This window comes from Bidens hawaiensis, unplaced genomic scaffold, assembly GCF_021521415.1.
Source record: "Bidens hawaiensis isolate Kalapana, Puna unplaced genomic scaffold, B.hawaiensis_p1.1 tig00001685_1, whole genome shotgun sequence".
Classification (NCBI taxonomy): Eukaryota; Viridiplantae; Streptophyta; class Magnoliopsida; order Asterales; family Asteraceae; genus Bidens; species Bidens hawaiensis.
In genome coordinates, this window is record NW_027491095.1 from 2,491,964 (window position 1) to 2,512,528 (window position 20,565).

General features: G+C 43.0%; 1 long non-coding RNA gene across 1 annotated transcript; it reads right to left on the reverse strand.

Annotated features, from left to right (window-relative positions):
• Positions 1-3,584: 3,584 nt before the first annotated feature.
• On the reverse strand, positions 3,585-17,758 carry LOC143591464 (uncharacterized). Its single transcript, XR_013145692.1, has 5 exons — positions 17,557-17,758; positions 17,351-17,451; positions 17,025-17,099; positions 3,724-3,882; positions 3,585-3,658 (listed from the first exon to the last, which is right to left on the reverse strand). It is a non-coding gene; the product is annotated as an uncharacterized LOC143591464 (long non-coding RNA).
• Positions 17,759-20,565: the final 2,807 nt, after the last annotated feature.

A 20,565-nucleotide genomic window follows, 5' to 3' on the forward strand; every position in this document is an offset into this window, starting at 1 on the left:
TGCTCATCCCTTGAATAAAAAGGCCAATTAACAGTCTACTTGAAAAGTTTGCTAAAAGAACTATATCCCAAACTTACAACTAAAAACAAATAAGAAAAAGTTCAAATCACTTGACATCGCAGTCGTCGTAAACAGCATGAGCCCCAGTGCCATACCCACATACTTTTAGCTGATCGACGCCGTAGTTGAAACAAGCAACACATTCAGCTGTGGAGACATAACCGCGACACGAAGCAAGGCCACACACGGACTCACCATTAAACAAACTGCCTGGCAGACCATTGATCGATAACTGCTTACCGAGACTAGAAAGAGTGATGTTGAGGTTGCTCAAGAAATACCTTGGGTTAGCAACTAGATAATAACTACAATGGTATCTTATCAGGGTGTTGTTTCTAACTTTCTATTATTACAGCACCACCACCATCGCACATGTCAACCAGCCTTTTTCATGTTGTTACAAGCTCATCTCGGTGTCCATTTATGTTTCTTTATTTATTGTTTCCTTCTAACTATTATTGGAGTTTATATATAAATAACTAGGTTAGTTACCCGTGTAGCACACGGGTTAGAATAAGTATTTTTTTTAAATAATAACATAATGTGAAATACAAAAAAAAGGTATCGCATATATAAAGATATATTATACGGTAAAAAAAATTACATATTACGTACATGGTTGTAAAAATCGCGCCTAGGCGCCGAGTACTCAACGAGTAATCCCCGCCTAGGCCGAGTTCTCGGTGAGCCATCCCCGAGTACTCTCCGACTAAGGCCGAGTACTCACCGACTAAGGTCGAGTACTCCCAACTCCCAGTCGACCGCCTAGGGTCCGCCTAGCGACTTTTGCAACCTTGATTACGTAATTTGGAAATAAAAAGCTATTAGAAAATCATAAATTATTTCTTTGTTATTTTCTATATCAAAACTTAGGTGTAAATTGCTACTTTTTTAAACCAACTCGTGGACCAAAACTTATTTTAATCTTAAACGGTTTTGACATGAACAATCTTTGATACTTTACTCAGTTAATAAACCCACCCGTTTCGTATTGGTTACTTATAAAAATCTAATATTAATAACTAATGCAATATATTTTATATTAAACAAATTAACATATTTGTGATGATATTAATTCTTTTAAGTTAGAATGGAATTATTAAAAATTGAAAATGAAATATTAAAAAGATAAATGTATTTAATATGAGAGAGGGGAGGGAAAATTTTATAAGGATAAATATAGTGATGACATGTGGTATTTTAGAAAGTTTTATTTATTAAATAGTATAGATTAAGAAACATATTCCATGAATCTAGCTGTAGAACGTGAAGAAGGATTTCTGCTAAACCTTAAAGTTTTCGAATGTCAACAGTGGCTGCTAAACAGATGATATATCTGTTGGGAGGTTCGGTAGTAAACATTCACAAAGACCAATCACAGCCCTAGATCAGATGATCTTAATGGTTCAGAATCTGCTACCGTTTTTCCCTATAGACAAATTTTCCCCTTGTACAATCCGTTCTCAGCTTTAGATTCTCTTACATATATTTTTTTCTTTTAGCTAGAGTTTGCTTGTTCAAGAGGCAGATTATACAAGTCTGCTTAACACATAAGCAGACTAAGAATCTCAAGTTCCAATGTGAGCAGACTATACAAGTCTGCTTGACACGTGAGCAGACTAACAGGTGCGAGTTTCAATGTACCACCTCATTTTGTTGGTTATGAATTGGTTAGAGTCCGCTTGTAAGCAGTCCACTTTTTAATATCCCACCTACGAGCACTTAATAATTTCCAAACGCACTCAGTTATACAAAAAATTTCCATCACCACATGCAAACGAAGACAACTCACAATCATCCTAGGAGGCTCATACGTTAATTACATGTAACCATGGCTTAATGAATTGTTACTACCTAGCTACAGTAACTTTTATCTCATAAAGACAAGTTGCATTTTAAATATAATTAGGTATCGCACCCAGCATGTTGCGCTAGGCTAGTAGTTTAGTCGGTAAAAAAACTAAATTTACCAATGTCCAAATACAACAAATTAACAAATTCAAAAAAGAATTAAAACTACGTGTGATAGTGGCGCGCCAACACGAATTCAGTCGGTATCGAGACACCGAAACTAAACAAAAAAAAATTCAGCAACAAAATTGGGCGAAGAAAAACTTGTGCGTTGCCACCGCAAACTGACGAAAATTTGACTGGTATCAAAGGTGATGGCATTAGGCAAACACAAAAAAACGTGTTGCAGTCATGAACCAATGCGAATTCAAGCACAAATACAACAAACAAACATATTTGAAAAAAGCTCTACGAACCAAAAGGAATAATAATAACCAACACATTTTGCAGGCATGAATCAATGCGAATCCGGCCGGTATCAACAGTGTAGTAATAATGACAACCAAAAAATAAAAATAAATTACTTAAACAAAAAATGAAAAAAATAAAAAGGTGCACCAATCAGGTGCCTCCAAATAGACAAGTAGGTCTCTTATGCGCCAAACTACTAAAAACTTGCCAGGAGAAAAAAACTTCTACATATTATTCCTAAAGGTAGCATAAAAAACTTGCCACGTCAGCAAAAAAAAAACTAACGGATTTAGGTCTTGTTAGGTTGAGAAGTGACAGGAGAAAACAAGTTACAAGTTGGGACTTGGGAGTGGTGGAAGACAAAACGTAACTTAGAAGTATTATCTACCAATGAGTAAAAGTTGAGAGTATAAAAACTAATATACCTTTACAATAATACTTTTTGGGATTATAGTAAAAAGTTTGAAAATTTTCCCACAGGATAAGCAATTTGTACGATTCAAAATACCTCTTGGAACTCGAATCTCGATCTCAAACTCATAAAAAGTTGGCTTGAAATCTCAAATGCATTCGTACTATTCCAATTCAAAATTTTTATTTTTCTAATAACTTCTACATATTATTTACTATATTTGGTAGCATCAGGAAATAATTATATATACAGCTTTAGTGTAGGTAAAAGCTACTATGATGTCGATTTCCTAGTTATCATGGAAGGTGTCATCTAATAAAATGCTTGTATGCGAATGTATACCTGATTATTCATTTATTGAACGTATCTAAAATTTCAAATATCTTTTCCAGGCTGGTTCGAGTTTCTATTTAATGCCAATACTTCTTAAATGATTAAATCAACTTGACCTCCACCTATCGAGTCTCGGGTCAACTTGTGGAAAAACAAAATTGTCATATTCATGGAAAATTTGTGGCGCGACATTAATTGAACAAAAAGATAGTGGTCAATTTTAGATATGAACTAGGGGGTTCACCCGCCGCGAGGCGGGGATGGTTTGACAACCGATTATCTCTGTTGACGGTGACGAACCAAAAAAACATACGTACAAATGTTAAACCACTTTTGTCTACATGAAAACCCCACCCATTGTGTCAGCTCGAACTTAGTTAACACATGTAGGCGTCAACATTTCTGGAGTCACACCATAGTTACAAAAGAGGTTTCTACGTGTATAATGGCAAAAGATTTGAGGTTGGCATGCTAGACAAATGATGACACAATTATAAAAGATTACAAAAGGTGAGTATTGTTTGGTCCTGGTCTTCTCTACTTGTAACCATCCTTCTATGGTTCTTGCTTTTTTGCTGCTTGCTGCATTGTCTGTAGATAAAAAGTGGTTGGTTACTATGTAGTTTATTCAATTAACTTGCATGTGTGAAAAGTACCTGTAGATTTGTGATGAAATGTTTTAATCAACATCATCGCCAAATATGATGTAAGCCTCAATTGCCTACATGTAGATGAATCCAATTGATAGCACCATCTAACCCATTTGATAAACGGGTATTGTTCGGGTTGACATGTTTATCCGATTTATTACACCCCTGCCAACTTGTTTAACCTAATGTAATAAATAAAAGTAACTGAAAAACAATTGAAATTGAAACATAAAATAAACTACATAATTACTCAGATCTCACTTCTTGATGCATTTCTTTCTCATTGCAAGCAAAGAGTTCCAGAGATAAGAAAAAGCCGAGCACGTAAAATCCAATTGTTAATAAAGTAAACTGTTTTCCATTAGTATTCTTTTCATAAAAATCAATATATTTAACCTAAAATTAATAAACAAATAAAAAGATGCCACACAAATTTAAACTGCAAAAGTTTCGAAGCATAAACTTAGAATTATGCTTCAAATTTTGAAAAAACAATTATTAAGTCTTCTTGTCTTCACCTTATAGCAAAATGTTCAACTTATGAGCGCACTAATGTGATCTTTACAAATAGGGCAAAGTAAATTAACAAAATCATATGCAGCAAATTAATCAAAACATCATGTACTATAAGCGTTTGCCTTAAAGTGCTTACAGTAAACTAATCAAACTGAATAACCTCAAGTGAAGAGGTATGTACCCGCCTCAACACCAAGTAAGGCGGGTCAACCCACAAGATAAAGACATTATGAAGGCACAAAGCCAAAACCCAGGCGCATGGCGCATACAAAACATGCTCAGGCATCATATGCTCGCGCATCACATATGCGCGCGGCGCATATCGCATGCTCTTGCACATCACATATGCTCGCGCGTCACATATGCGCGTGGCGCACCAGCGCGTGGCGCATATCACACGCTCGTGCATATCACACCTGCGCATGAAATATCTGCGCGTGAGAATAAAAAGAAGACTTCGCGCATCCTCAGGATGGGCGCATATCACACGTGCACATAATCAACCTCGTCCTTATCCAAATCAGGATTAGGGCAACCTTGATTGTGCACGACAGACAATCTTCTAGAAGGCATCTTTTTAAGGAGTAAGAATATGCTGATGTTGACAGCTGCCAAATGAAGGGTCGACAACTCAGCATGACACATGTGCTACCACATGATTACAACCAACGAGAAAGCGCCAGGTGTCCCAGAGGACACATGGCGCAGTGCGATTGGAGGAGGCCAACGAGGCTGAGCCCAACCAGTGGAAACCCTAGCACTATAAATACAGCATCAACTCCACTTTGATGACACATTCATTCACACTCAATCATTGACAGTTACAAGCAGTGATATCACATTCAATCATATTGAATTATATTCACTCACAGTCAGTTACAGAAAAACACACAGTCACATCATCAAGGGTATTCAGCGATTCAGCAATACTCTTGAGATTGACTTACCTACAAACATTATTATCTTCTCCAAAAGATACTGATTCTCACGCCGGAGGGTTACCCCAAAGAGGACCCCTCTGTCCCTTTCTGAGGGGTAAGTAACGGCGCTGTTCATTTTGTAGGTGGAAGAACTCGGATCCAGAAGAACCATCGGTGAAATAGTTTAATCACACCCGAGGAAAGTAGATCTGCTACCAGTGAGTAGATCCACGTTTCTTCATTGGCGCCATCCGTGGGAGAAAAACGGCAATCAGATCTCATCCAGATCTAAAAAATTCAATCACCATGGTTTCTGGAGTTCGTAACGTTGATCAAGCTCTGGAGGATATTGAACGTGAGGGTGTTAACGACGGACAGCAGGTTCTGAGGGTTCCGCGTGATTCTACGCGTACCACCAGCAACCGTCCCTTCGTCACAACCCCTCACGGCCAGACTGAAACTCCTCCAGACGATCACACGTTACAAAATATGGCCGGCGCGAAGCTGAAGGGACCAATGGGTCCAGAAGATGAAGCAGACGATCCGAATGAATGGCTCATAAATGAGCAGCGGCGTCTGATGGAAAAGTACACTGAAATGATCAAACAGAAGAAGCTAGCCGACCAAACACAAAGGCAAGCGATGGAGAAGCAGCCCACAAAAAGGCCGCGCGCGCCGGAAGAAGGGCATTCTGTTCACACTGCACACACAGAGTTCAGTGATGAAGAGGTGCATAGCATGAGAAAGACAAGGGATACTCATGCAGGAGGCTCGCAGCTCCGCGCGCCTGTGAACATGGCGCCAGGAGCCAGAGCAGATCCGGATCTGCACATGCCATACAGCCCACCGGTCAGAGGGCAAGTGGACGTAACCACACCCTACAGACCAGCCATCCTGGTAAAACACTCAAAGTTTACTGCGCGCATCGCGCAGGCTCCCATCCAGCACAAGACCAAGATGCCAAGTGGTCTGGGGAAATATGATGGCACGACAGATCCAGATGACTTTTTGCAAGGTTTCTATAACACGGGAAACCTAGAGAGCTGGACGATGCCAACATGGTGTCATATGTTTGCCCGCTGCCTCACGGGCGCAGCGCGAGTATGGTTCGAGAGCTTGCCGACAGGGCAAATTGATGGGTTCGAGGAACTATTAGAAAAGTTCCAGGCCCACTTCGTACAGCAGCGCAGGCACACGCGCGATCCTGATGACATCATGCACTGCATCCGCAGGAATGATGAAACGATTGAAGATTACATCACTCGTTTCAATCAGGAGTCCCTGGCAATCGGGGGCATAACTGAGCAGCTCCTGCGCGTGGCCTTTATACAAGGCGCGCGCAGTGATCAGTTACGACGAGCTCTCGTAAGCAAAGATGGTATGCCCACCACGTGGGCCAAGTTAATGGAGGCATCGCGAGTTTTCGCGAGAAATGAGAAACAGATTGCCCAAGATAGGGCAAGAGAAAGAGCGCATCAGGCTGAATCACCGCGCAGCAAAGAGAAGAGGGCCAAACAGAACTCTGTATGGTCCAGGTTGCAGCCAACAAGTTTTTCTTCCGCGGAAAAACAAGCGCAACCAAGCTCACCCCAGCCCCAAAAGGATGCTCGTAAACACGGGGAGGGTGACAAGAGGGAGGGCGGCAGAGATCCTAGCAGACCTCTGCCAAGAATATGGACTCCCCTCACTAAAACACCTTCACAGGTGTTAAGTACTGAGAATGTCCAATTCAAGCCTCCCAAGCAACTACACTACAAGGGGCCGCAAAACAGTGGTAAATATTGTGAATTTCACAGGTCCCCGGGCCACAACACCGACGCATGCCATCATTTAAAGGATGCGATCGAGAAGGATGTAAAGTCTGGCAGGCTGGCTCACTTGGTAAAAAACCAAAGAATAGAAGATGAGCAACCGGAGGGAGCCTCTGCCAGCAAGAAGTACAAAAGAATCTGTGTGGCTGAGGGGGGACGACAAGGGCAGACGTCAAGAAAGAGAAGCGCGCAAATTCACGGAGATTGGCGCGAGCAGCAAGTCATCTTCCCAAGAATCAGGGGAGGCCCTTCAATAAGCAGTCCTCTCGTTATTACCACACACATTGCTCATTACGAAGTGTCAAAGGTCCTGGTGGACACTGGAAGCGAATCTGACATTATGTATGAGCAGTGTTTCAGAAAGTTAGACCCGGCAGACCAAGCTCGGCTCGAAATTGTGAACGCACCAATCTGTGGTGTCTCAAATGAAATCATACATCCCCTAGGCCAGATTCAATTTGAACTAACTATGGGGGATGATGAGCACAAGCGAGCCGAAGTTGTCAACTTCTTGGTCTTGCCCACCACGTCATGCCACAATATGATCCTGGGTAGGGGAACGATTGCCCAATTTAATGCTGTACCGTCGCCAGCGCACGGCGCATTGGGGATCCCTACACCAACAGGCGTAGCATTTGTTTACCGCGATCATTTGTGCGCAGTGACAAGCACGCCGCGGGAAGGGAGAATGAAACTTACAATGGCTGACAATGCGCCAGAGAAGTGGATTTTAAACCCAAAATTCCCAGAGCAAACGGTCACAATTGGCGCTACCATTTCAGACGAAACGAGATTGAGAATGAAAAAGTTGCTCACAAAATACACGTCGGTTTTCGCGTGGCAACACTCCGATATGACGGGAGTACCGCGAGACTTGGCGCAACATTCTCTTAACACGTTCAAGTCGGTGGAGCCAATTGCTCAGAAGAAGAGAATCATGGGGGATGAAAAGGCGAAGGCCATGAATGAGCAAGTTGAGGACTTGTTGCGCGCAAACATTATCCGCCCGATCCGATACCAGACGTGGGTAGCCAATCCTGTGATGGTAAAGAAAAGCAACGGGTCATGGAGGATGTGTATTGACTTCAAGGACCTCAACAAAGCATGTCCGAAAGACTGTTACCCACTACCAAACATCGACGCAAAGGTGGACTCCGTGGCGCCATTCAAACTCAAATGTTTCTTGGATGCCTACAAAGGCTATCACCAGATTCAAATGGCACCACAGGATGAAGACAAGACGGCCTTCAGAACCGACAAGGGTGTTTTTTGTTACACAAAAATGCCCTTTGGTTTAAAGAATGCGGGCGCCACCTATCAGAGACTTATGGATTCTGTTTTCAATGAACAAATCGGAAGGAATCTAGAAGTCTACGTTGATGATTTGGTGATCAAGAGCAGGGAGGAGAGACAAATGCTCAACGACATCGAGGAAACTCTTCAGCGCCTAACGGAAGTTAACATGAAGCTCAACCCGAGCAAATGTACTTTCGGCGCGGAAGAGGGGAAATTTCTTGGTGTAATGGTCACTAAGGATGGTTTCAAGGTGAATCCTGAGAAGGTGGAAGCCATCCTTGACATGCCTTCACCAGCCACCATGAAAGAGGTTCAGAAGCTGAATGGTAGATTGGTGTCAATCAACAGGTTCCTAGCTAACCACGCCAGCAAATCTACTCCATTCGTTAACACCTTGAGGAACTGTTTGAAGAAGAGCCAATTCAAGTGGACGCCTGAGGCTGAGCAAGCTTTCACTGAGATAAAAGAATGTCTCATTAAATTGCCAGCGCTCACAGCTCCACTTCCTGGCGAGACCCTTACATTGTACATGTCAGCTGGAGACCGCGCGATCGGCGCAGTATTATTGGTGGATCGCAAGGGGATACAAACGCCGATATACTATGTGAGTCGGGTGCTCACAGACCCTGAGACGCGCTATTCAATCATGGAAAAGTTAGTTTTGTCGCTAACACACGCGTCGCGCAAGCTCCATAGATACTTCAATGGTCATCCTATTGAAGTACTGACTGGTTACAACATCCAGCAAGTCTTGCGACGTCCCGCGCTCTCCGGAAGGCTGACAAAGTGGGCGCTGGAATTAGGTGAACACACGATCACTTATAAGCCCCGTCCAGCAATAAAGGGTCAAGTTTTGGCGGATTTCATCACGGAAATCCCAGAGGGAAAGATTGAAGAAGCTCAGCGCGAGGTAGACCCTCCGCGACCAAATGATGAAGAAGATGTTTGGAGGCTATTCACTGATGGAGCCTCCAACAGCGAAGGGTCTGGCGCAGGTCTCAAACTGGTGGACCCTGATAATCATGAATATACTTATGCTATCAGGTTGGACTTCAAGAGTACCAACAATGAGGCTGAGTATGAAGCCCTGCTGGCTGGTCTGCGCATCGCGCGCAAGTTTGGGGTTAAAAGACTAGAGGCGCATGTTGATTCTTACTTGGTAGCTGCTCAGGTCAACGGCCTATATGACGCCAAGGAGAACACAATGCCTCTGTATCTAGAGCAGGCAAAAAAGCTCGTTGAGCAGTTTGACTTCTTCAGAATCATACACATCTCGCGAAGCGAAAACAAGTCCGCAGACGCGTTGAGTAAAATGGCATCAACTAATTTTGATCACTTTGGCAAAGATGTCAGGGTGGAAATAATGAGCAGCCCGTCAGTGCAAACGCAATCGGTCCTGGTAATTCATACAACTCCTTCATCCTGGATAACTCCAATAATGGAATTCCTGAAAGAGGGGAAGTTACCGGATGATCGCGCACAGGCGAGAAAGATAAGACACAAGGCACAGAACTATGAACTACTTGATGGTACAGTGTATCGGCGCTCTTATCTTGGACCGCTCATGAAATGCCTGGATGCGGAAGAAGCAAGCTATGTGATTAGGGAGATTCATGAAGGAATCTGTGGAATTCACGCTGGTCCGCGCATGGTGGTTGCCAAGGCGATGAGCTCAGGCTACTATTGGCCAGGCATGTACTTGGATGCGCTAAAAGAAATCCAAAAATGCAAGGCATGTCAGAGCCACGCGCCAAACACCATGCGTCCAAAGAACAACTTGATTCCAGTCACCTCCGCATGGCCTTTCCACAAATGGGCCATTGATATTGTGGGGCCCCTGCCGCAAGCGCAAGGGCGAGTGAAATTTTTGGTAGTGGCGATAGACTATTTCACAAAATGGGTTGAAGCCAAGCCACTAGCAAAAATCACAGCTGAGGCGATGAAGCAATTTATCTGGAGCCACATCATTTGCCGTTTTGGCCTTCCTATGGAAATTGTGAGCGACAATGGCAAACAATTCACTGACAGGAAGATGTCAAGCTGGCTCAAAGAATTGCACATCAACCAAATCTTCACGTCCGTCTACCACCCTCAGGGGAATGGCCAAGTGGAGCGCGCGAATCAAAGTTTGCTAAATGGGCTGAAGAAAAGATTGGAGGGAGAATCCCATTCTTGGGTCGAAGAGTTACCTAATGTCCTGTGGGCGCACAGGACATTAAGCAAAACTAGCAACGGCGAGTCACCGTTCAGCCTAACCTATGGGACAGAGGCTATGATCCCAGCGGAAATTGGGTGCCCATCCCATAGGGTACTCATGATGAGCAAAACTGATAACGCGCGCGAAAGAAGATTGGACCTTAATTTGCTTGAAGGGCGCAGAGAAGCGGCTATCATTAATGAAGCCAGATACAAGAAAAAGCTGGAAAAATATTATAATCAGCGCGTTAAAGAGTGCCACTTCAAGAAAAATGATTTTGTCCTTCGAAACAATGAAGCTAGTCGCGCAATACCCCCAGGAAAAATGTCTCCCAATTGGGAAGGACCTTATCAAATTTCAGAAGATTTGGGGAAAGGCGCGTACGCTTTAAAAGATTTGAAGGGAAAAAAGATACCGCGCGCGTGGAACGCGACACAACTTAGAAAATGCTTCATGTAAAAAGTTCAAATTTGTAATCAAGGCTTTCAAGCCATCATGAATGTTGATTCGCGCTATCTTTCAATATTTGTCGCGCTATCTTTCAATATTTGTTCTATTACCTTTGCATACATGTTTCACACTTCCTTTATTAAATTGGAACAATATGACAACACTATATTGACTTCAAAACAAAATAAAGCGAAGTAAAACATACATGCGCGAGCCTTAGCTCAAACGCGTTAACGAGTCTTAACTCTAAAACGTCAGGGCCTTAGCCCAAAATTACGAGCCTTAGCTCAAACACGTTAATGAGTCTTAACTCTAAAATCGTCAGGGCCTTAGCCCAAAACAAAGAGCCTTAGCTCAAAACACTCACATACATCCATCTTATACCCCGCGCAGCCTGATCATAAAAATCCTTAAACATACATGCCATATCATGTTAAGGTCTCAGGTCGAGGCCGCGCGCGGAACCATAGTGGATATCTGAGTAACACAAGCTGACATGTAATGGCTAAACTCATACTTCCATACCGCGTGACACCAACGCGCGAAAAAGAAATAACGAAAAATTAGCGCGCATGTCAGCATGAGCAACATACTGCGAGAACCACAAACAAAATAGAACAGAGGTTAAGTGAATAATTTCCTTACAACCTTGTTCTTATTTTAACGTTCAAGCATATCTTATATCTATACAACCAAACATGAAGAGATGAATGGAAATGCGCAAGATACGAAAAGGAGATAACAAGTTTCATTTCATTGGATCGAAATTTACAAGTATGATGAGTTACAAACTACAAGTATAAAAGATAAATATACAAAATTTGATGAAGGGCTTCTCAAGTCTCCACGTCGACGTCAGCCGCTTCATCACCCTCATCATCTCGCGCAGCATCTGGCGCGGTCTGCTCTTCATCTCCAAACTGACCATAGTCAAGTTCTTCCTCCTCATTGGAGTCTTCGATCACAACGGTGTCACGAGCAGATTCTTTCGCCGCGCCAGAGCCGCTGGCAGGGGCAACATCCCCCGCGCCACCATCATCGCCACCAGCCCTCTCGCAATCATCAAGCAACTTCTTTAGTGCGCCGAGGTCGGGCTGGTCAGCAAGCGCAGCTATCTGTAAATCATTAGAAAAGTAATGAGTACAAAACACTTAGAAAAGTTAGTAAAGTAAAACTCATTAGGATCAAGGTACCTGCATAAGGATGGGGATGGGAGTATTCATATACTTTTCCCCCACCGTGGCCATGTCCGCGCAGGCCGCATCGCTCTTGTAAGGGTACTCGGATGGGTTCTTCCTCAACATGCCATACTCATACCCATCCGTAAACCCTTCAGCTCGGCCAACCAAGCGCGCGGCGGCATTGCAGTCCATCACAAGGGCTTGAAACTCGGCGGAATATTTCATCGCCAAAGCGCAGCGAGCCATGCCCTGTGACACCAGCCATTGGCGATCCTGCGCGAGGCCAGCAACAGACGTCTCGAGGGCAGGAACCTGAGAGTTTAATAACTCAACAGTTTCCTTAGCCTTTTTTAGTTCCTCCTTATCAGACGCTGCTGCCGCCAAAATTTTTTCTTTTTCCGCCTGCGCAGCACCAAGTGCTTCCTGGCTAGACGCCGCCGTGGCCAAGGCCTCATCTCTATCGGCCTGCGCGGCCGCCAAATCCCTTTTCAGGCGCGCAACCTCGCTCTCCAGAGATGATTTCTCAGTAATACTCTGGATGATAGCTTGGTCACGCGCCTCGGCCTGCTGTTCCAAGACACGCACTCTGCGCGCGTACTTGGCAACTTCGGCCTCCGCTAACTGCTGCTTCTCCCGCGCAGCTTGGAGCTCATGCCCGCGCTTGATGTATGCGGTGTTGGCACTTGCTCGGTTTTCACTGAGCTCCGCCTGGAGTTTCTCAGCTCGCGCGCGAGCATCAGACAGGTTCCAGGCGGCCACCTTAGCCTCTCGCTGGGCTTCCACAAGAGCGTCGCGTACTTTAATATAATCACGACGAAGCTCTTGGGAAGCAGCGAAAAAAGCCGACCCAGCGAAAACATGGTCGTTAAGCAAGTCCGCGCGAGTGCGCTCCTCTTGATACCTCCTTTCAGTAGGAGGCACGGCATGAGCCCAGAAGTCCTCGCATACGCCCATGGATTGAAAGGAACTTTCTTCATTAATATTCCATCTCGGGCGGTAAACGTGGTCACCTTCCTGCAAAAACACAAGAAAAGTTCTAAGTCATAAAACATACTTATATGGAGATACGCGCAGCGGACTAACAAATCAATACATACCTGCGGGGATGAAGCAGGAATGTCTGCGCCAGCCCCACCAGAGGTCTGCGCTGCAAACACTTGCGGCATCGCAGGGCTGGCGCGATCTCCCAAGGAGTCTTCAACTTGAACCCCCTCGTCCCCCTCATCTTCTTCAACAGGCCTCTTCTCCTGCGACCTGAAAGGCTCCAAGTCAGCCGCGCGGGGAGGGCTTCGCGCGGGAGGAGGCGAGGGAGGTCTCGACGCCGCAAGTTCGGCGCGCAGTAAGGTTTCCTGCTCCTTGGTTATCCCAACAAGGGGAGACTCAGCACTAGCAGGAGCAGGACCAGAACCAGCGGCGCCGGCAGCGGCGCCAGGAGTATCACCAGCAACTGTTGTGCCAGCTACAACTCCTATGAACAAATAAACAAGGAAAAATGGTTTATGACTAAGTCCAAAAGGAAAAATTCAGAAGACAAATGTGCAAAACTTACCTTGGCGCAACTCTGTTCGCGCGTCGAACATCGCCATAAAATTCATTCTACCCTTTTCAGAGGGTAGAACAGGGGACTTCGATGGAGTCCCCGGCGCAGCCGTAGCACCTTGTGGCGCCTGCGGCTGATCTGTTACCGACGCCGGCTCTGCAAACATTCAAATAACCAACGGTTTAATAACAACTCAATCAGATGAAGATAAGCAAAGTATACCTGTTGCAGGCGCGCCGCGGCTTCTCTCTTCAGCAGCGCGAACGGAGGAGGCGACGGCACCATACCTCAAGTGGACAGGAGGCCTGCCCACTTTCACAGGGAGGGAAGATAAAGAGACCTTGGTGGTAAACACCTGGGTTTCCTTTGGTCCCTTTGTTTGAGCATGGGGATGAGCGACAGGGGTGTCATCTTTCCTTTGTTTCTTACTGGCCCCTGCGCCAGATCTCCCCTTAGCTTTGCGCTTTAGTAGAGGCACCTCCTCTTCCTCCTCCTCCTCTTCCGCGAGCTCTAGCTCGTAGTTTTCAAGCGCATCTACAAAAACAAGCGACGGAACTGTTAATAAACTTGGGTATTCTAAAGGAATGACCAGGAGTGCGAAGGCTTACCAGGCGCGTCACCGTCAAAATCAAAATCCAGATCCACTGGGATGAACATGTCATCAAAGCGATCCGGGAAACCAACCTCCCCAACGCCAAGTTCGACGGAGCCGCCCTCCACATGTTCATCATAAGCGGCAAGGATGTAATCCTTGGTGACTGCGCAAAGACAAGTTAAATGATATCAGCAAGAGAACGATGTTCGCGCAAAAAAAAAAAAAAAAAAAAAAAAAAAAAAAAAAAAAAAAAAAAACTTACACAACCCGTCGACTTGGATAACGGGCTCAAGCGCGCTGTCGGCCCAGAGCCTGCTCATGCCGACCCCAACCAGTGCCTCCTCGCAAATTTTCTTCGCGGGGGATGGTTCGGCGGTCAGTTTCTTAACCCACGCGCCAGTTGGGTTCTTGAGGACATCCTCATCCGCAGGCGCAGAAGTGATAGAGCGCATGGTCATACGGATGGGGATCACACCGGCCTTAATGTAAAAAAACCTCTCAGACCAGTCATGAAGGCTTTTGAATGAAACAGTGGAGCACTTCACCTTCTGACTGCGAGGAATAAAAGAGATCCAATTGTCTTGGATCTTGGCCTTATAAAAATATTGAAAGCGCCGAGGAGTGGGTTCCTCGCGCTGGGATTTGCACATGAACTCAAAGTGAGTCACGCGCACGAGTCCAAACGGATGGACTTGGGATATGTGAATCCCATAGAACTTCAACAGTGCACCCACAAACCTTGTCATCGGGAGACGAAGGTTGCAGTGGGTGAAAAAGTGGCTATATAGGGATATATAGCCGGCAGGTGGGTCCGCCGCCGTTTGCCCGGACCTAGGCAACATGCAGCCAAACAGGGTGGGAAAGCCCTGAGAGGCGATGAGGTTGTCGAGATCGGCCTGCTTCAATTTGCAGGGGATTTCATTCCACCTTTTGGTGGCCTTGGTCCTCCCTACTTCCTCCGATGTGGTTTCAACAACCTTCTTCCCCTTTCCTTTTTGCTTCAATGTCGACATCACCACAGATTTCACACGGCGTCTTCGAGAGGCAACGGAGGTGATTGAAGGGCTAGACGAGTATGAACTATCAGACATACAACTGTAATAGCCGATAATCGAGGATTCGAATCGATGAAAACACTCAAATCAGAATGTGAAAGCAGAAATTTGAATTTTCGCAACAATGAAGATGAAGATAAAAATTTCCTAAGGGCCTGCTTTTATAGGACCAGGAGAGAGAAAAGTGGCAGCGGATCGGATTCCACGCGCCCCCACTCGCAGGGGCAACCCAACGAAGGCGCGACACGTGTCCCTAACAGCTGTGTGAGGTGACAAACCGACCTGCCACGGAACAGACACGCGCCCCCACTCGCAGGTACTAACCAATGCGAGTGCGACACGTGTTCAAGACAGCTGTGAGGGGACGTGAAAGGCAACTGTAGCACCTCGAGCACACGAAACGTCTGACATGTTTACGGCGCACGTCATCACCAACCAACCACGTGTTTGGACCTTTCGTTTTCAACCAAATGGATAGAACTTCGCGCGACGATGGAAACAACCAAGAAAACGACAAAACCCCCTACAAAAGGACAACTCAGTGAGTCTAATATCTATCTTACCGCGCTCGCGCGAGATAAGACACACATTAGACTGGGGGGGCTTGAAGAGGTATGTACCCGCCTCAACACCAAGTAAGGCGGGTCAACCCACAAGATAAAGACATTATGAAGGCACAAAGCCAAAACCCAGGCGCATGGCGCATACAAAACATGCTCAGGCATCATATGCTCGCGCATCACATATGCGCGCGGCGCATATCGCATGCTCTTGCACATCACATATGCTCGCGCGTCACATATGCGCGTGGCGCACCAGCGCGTGGCGCATATCACACGCTCGTGCATATCACACCTGCGCATGAAATATCTGCGCGTGAGAATAAAAAGAAGACTTCGCGCATCCTCAGGATGGGCGCATATCACACGTGCACATAATCAACCTCGTCCTTATCCAAATCAGGATTAGGGCAACCTTGATTGTGCACGACAGACAATCTTCTAGAAGGCATCTTTTTAAGGAGTAAGAATATGCTGATGTTGACAGCTGCCAAATGAAGGGTCGACAACTCAGCATGACACATGTGCTACCACATGATTACAACCAACGAGAAAGCGCCAGGTGTCCCAGAGGACACATGGCGCAGTGCGATTGGAGGAGGCCAACGAGGCTGAGCCCAACCAGTGGAAACCCTAGCACTATAAATACAGCATCAACTCCACTTTGATGACACATTCATTCACACTCAATCATTGACAGTTACAAGCAGTGATATCACATTCAATCATATTGAATTATATTCACTCACAGTCAGTTACAGAAAAACACACAGTCACATCATCAAGGGTATTCAGCGATTCAGCAATACTCTTGAGATTGACTTACCTACAAACATTATTATCTTCTCCAAAAGATACTGATTCTCACGCCGGAGGGTTACCCCAAAGAGGACCCCTCTGTCCCTTTCTGAGGGGTAAGTAACGGCGCTGTTCATTTTGTAGGTGGAAGAACTCGGATCCAGAAGAACCATCGGTGAAATAGTTTAATCACACCCGAGGAAAGTAGATCTGCTACCAGTGAGTAGATCCACGTTTCTTCATCAAGAATTTGCATATTTAATCAAAACAGTAAGGTTCAATCATCTAAGAAACTTAAGCGACACTAAGTCCTAAAAATAACAAAAAATGACTCTTGGAAGTTAAAAATCAAATACTAAATGCACTAAAAGAAAAACAGAGAGCTTACCAACTCTAAGTTGTCTCTTAGCCGAGCCAACGCTTCTCAGTCCATAGGTAGTATAGGATTCAATATAAAGACTTCCTGCAATAAACAATTGATGCTATAATACTATTAAAAAACCAAAGTAAAAAAGGAATTATCAATTTATATACTTCTAGCAACAAAGTCAAATACCCTTTAAATTTAATCACATGGAAAAAAACCAATAATAATAAAATCACCTATATTAATTATATGAAATAAAGAAACATACAGATGCATCAGAAGCATCAAATTGAACTAATTTAATGACATAAACAGGAAGAAATTGTGGTGGCAAACATAAAACTAACCTTTTAATTTGGTTTTCAATATTGGCACACTTTTGTCAATCTGTTACCCTTGAAACAAAGTGAATATGCTCCAAATATTTATATGATTCAACCTGTGATTTCTGCACAGAAATTATACATATAACATGATAGAATTTCATTAGCACTATCGTTTAATAACTTATCAAAATCCTAATACCAAAATAAGATAATTTTTAGTATTTTACATAAGATAGAAGCTTTTTCATCAATTGAATTGTCTGATTATCGTCACCTTCACTAAAATAAGATGACAAATCAGGGTTTACAACCATCATCATCATTAAAATCTCAGAATGCACCAAGAACTGGGGGTTTTAGGGCAAAGAATTGGGCGAATTTGATAGTGAAATAGAAGAGAATTGAGTTGAATGGAACCCGGTATTCCACCACCACAATCGTCTTGGTGGTAACCCATGAGCAATCATGGTGGTGAAGAAATAAACATTAATCCCTGATTTTGAACAAACTATGGTAGAGTTTTTATTCAGTGGTTATTTCTTCACCACCAGGAGCAATCAGTTGGGTGATAATGGTCAGTTCGTCATCCTGGTGGAGGTGTATGCAATGAAATGAGAATTAGGTATTTTTGGGCCTTCTGACTAGGTTAAGAGGGACGATGGATGAGGATGATAGATTATGTGGGACGCGTGTTATGAGAATGTGATAAAACTGTGCATGGGGCCAAAGCACCACATACCTGATAATAAATACGTACAAGTCACACTGCATATGTTACAATCTTTATTGCCAAGTTCTCCCGATATATAAATTAAGTATCTAAATATTTGTAAGAGAATTTAGATGACAAGTGGTAACCATTCAGCATTGAATCATCAAAGATGACATGAATATGAACAAGGATTATACTTGTGGAACTATCATTCAATCTAATCCAACATCATTGTGTGAAGTGCTAAGTTAAGGGAAAATTCTTAAAATGATCCAAAATATGAGAGAGGAAAAAAAATTATCTAAAAAGAAACCAGATTCTCAAAATAACCCATGAAATTTGTACTGAGCCGACACCTTGGTATTATAACTGACGGGATTTTACAGCCAATTAAAACATGACACTTGGAAAGTTTCTGACATTTCCGACGAGATTTTTAAAAATCTTGGGGTTTTCGTCTATATTTCTAACTTAAATCATTTTGTAAAAAGCAGTCTCTCCAGACGGTTTTTTTATGTTTCTTATCTGGTCCGTTAAAATTATATATTTCTTGAGAAAAAATCTTTATGAATTTCGTCTTTCAGACGCATTTTGAACGAATTTCGTCTTTCAAGTTCATATTCTCATGTTTCTTATTTGGTAAGTTTTAAAAGTTTAATATCGTCTCGACCGATATGATTTTTGGTATTCCGTCTCGACCAACTAAGTCTTTGAATATTCCGTCTACTTCGACTATATTTTTAGTTAGGTTTCAAGTGGACCCCACTTTCTTAAATTAAATTATCAATTAAATATAATATTATTGTCTTCATCTTCTTCCACATTCTTCCATTTTCATCTTCTTCCACCTTCTTCCATTAAATCTAATATTATTTTTTTCCCTCTCCTCTTTTCTAATCCCACCAACTAAGAATAAAATCTTTATATACACCTAAAGACCTAATTAGATTAATCCAATTTTATTAAGAACACTTAGGATAAGGGGTATACATCCCTCAACACAATTCCTCTCACTCGCCACGTCTGCGTCACGTCAGCCTCCCTCCCATCATTCAACATCAACATTCAACCAAGGAAATACAATATTCTCTATTATTCACCAACATTCCATTATTTAATAATAAGAATAATTGAAAACGAAAAGAAAAAAAAAAGTTTGATTGGGATTTGGGAGACTCCTTGCGTGACCATACTGGCGGTGGTCAGTACCCTCAGGTCATGCTTGATCATTTTATGGGAGGACAGTGTTCCAGAGAGACCCCTCACGTAAGGGGTGCCATGTGGCTGCCACATCAGACCAGCCAGTGATATACCGGTTAGCCTTATGACTTAGGGTTTCTTGGTTGGGTTATAGCCTAATCAACGAACTTGAAAACTCTTTTAACTAATTTCCAAATGTGTTGATTTAGACTATTCCTAAAGGTAGCATACGCATTTTACCACTAGAATTACTAAGTTGCTAATCACCGTTAAGGTTTTAAACCCAAGATTAATGAACGTCAATATAATCCGGAAATGGAATAATTCCAATTTAACTAGCATAACTTTATTAAAATATCAAATCAACCACACAACTCAACTAAACAACTAAGATTTACACGTAATCATACGTGTCATAAGATTATCTTAACAAACCTGAAATAAAATCACATTACATAAGAAAATCAATCAATAAATCATCAACCCGTTCTACGAATCACTGCATGTGAACAGTTGCTAGGCTTTTTGACAAACATTGCAAACAAAATAAACTAAACTCAAAAGAATTCATGTTTAGATTGGGAAAGGGTATGTCTGCCATTAATGTAAGGGCTATCTGACTGAAAATTGACATCTTGACATTTATGTTTAATTTGTTATGTTTAGAGACTTCTTTTTGTGTATGGATTTGATAAATTTGGGTATAGATTATAGCTATGTTTTTTTAGTGTTTGCGTAGCATGTTTATGAAATTTATGATATTTAAGAACCATGTTTGTGTTGCACTTCATGTTAGGGGCCGATTCATATCGGTCACTAGGAGTACTAACACATACAAGATGACACACTCTTCATATAGGGTCTTTTTTATTACTTCCTTCGTTTCATTATAAGTTTCCAGGTTTGAATAACACAAAGTTTAATGTGGATTGAATGATTATTTTTTTTTCTTACCAAATGACAATAATACCCTTGAAAAGTGGGTCCATCAATATTGTATATTAATGTTAGTTGTGTGTGTTTAAGGGTAAACTTGAAAATTGGCTAATAAATTTTGAAAGTAGACACTTGTAATTGAACAAATAAAAAAGGAAATATGGACACTTAAAATGAGACGAGGGGAGTATAACCTAGTCATGATCAAAATTCATATAAAAGTTTATTAAGCAAAACATGTTTAGATTTGAAATAATGATAGAAATGTTGTTGCATATAAAGCGGCCACATTAAAGGCATTCCCGACAGTTTTTCAATCTCTATAATTGCATAAAGAACATTGTCATTTTCTCTTCTTTTTAGTTAAATAATACTTTTATCATTACAT